The sequence below is a fragment of the Chionomys nivalis genome, chromosome 18, assembly GCF_950005125.1.
Source record: "Chionomys nivalis chromosome 18, mChiNiv1.1, whole genome shotgun sequence".
In the NCBI taxonomy this organism is placed as follows: domain Eukaryota; kingdom Metazoa; phylum Chordata; class Mammalia; order Rodentia; family Cricetidae; genus Chionomys; species Chionomys nivalis.
In genome coordinates, this window is record NC_080103.1 from 6,297,269 (window position 1) to 6,297,824 (window position 556).

Sequence of the window (556 nt, forward strand, 5' to 3'; positions counted from 1 at the left end):
AAAAAAGTACTGATTGACCATTTCATGAATTCACATGTCATCCATGTGTAGCGGCCATGCTGACCTTCTCTGTATTATTGCAGTTTTGGTATTCTGCTGCTGAAGCGAGCGTAGCCCTAAGACATTTTGCAATGCATACAAGCACTACAACTTTCTCCTGCTTAAGTGTATTTTGAAGCCACAAAGCAGATCTTCTACCTGTCCCTGTCCCCATCCTTCCTTACACATCTGACTCCATTTCCCCATGGATGATGGTGCTGAGTGTCTTCCCTTGTGCCTGGTGACCAGTTGTGTGTACCCTCTAGAGAAATGTCTATTCAGATTCTTTTTCTCATTAGAAAAAAAAAAGCGGTTTGTTGGGGTAGAGATGGCTCAACCATTAAGAGCACTTGCTGCTCTTGCAGAGGTCCTGGGTTCTGTTCCCAGCACCCACATGGGGACTTGTAACTGTCTCTAACTCCAGGTCTGGGGATCTGGTATTTTCTTCTGGCCCCCACAGGCATCAGGAATGTTCACAGTGAACTTATATACAAGAAGGAAAAATACTCATATATAC

General features: G+C 44.2%; 1 non-coding gene across 1 annotated transcript; it reads right to left on the bottom strand.

Annotated features, from left to right (window-relative positions):
* LOC130890307 (U6 spliceosomal RNA) lies at positions 1 to 111 on the bottom strand. Its single transcript, XR_009058742.1, has one exon. It is a non-coding gene; the product is annotated as a U6 spliceosomal RNA (small nuclear RNA).
* Positions 112 to 556: the final 445 nt, after the last annotated feature.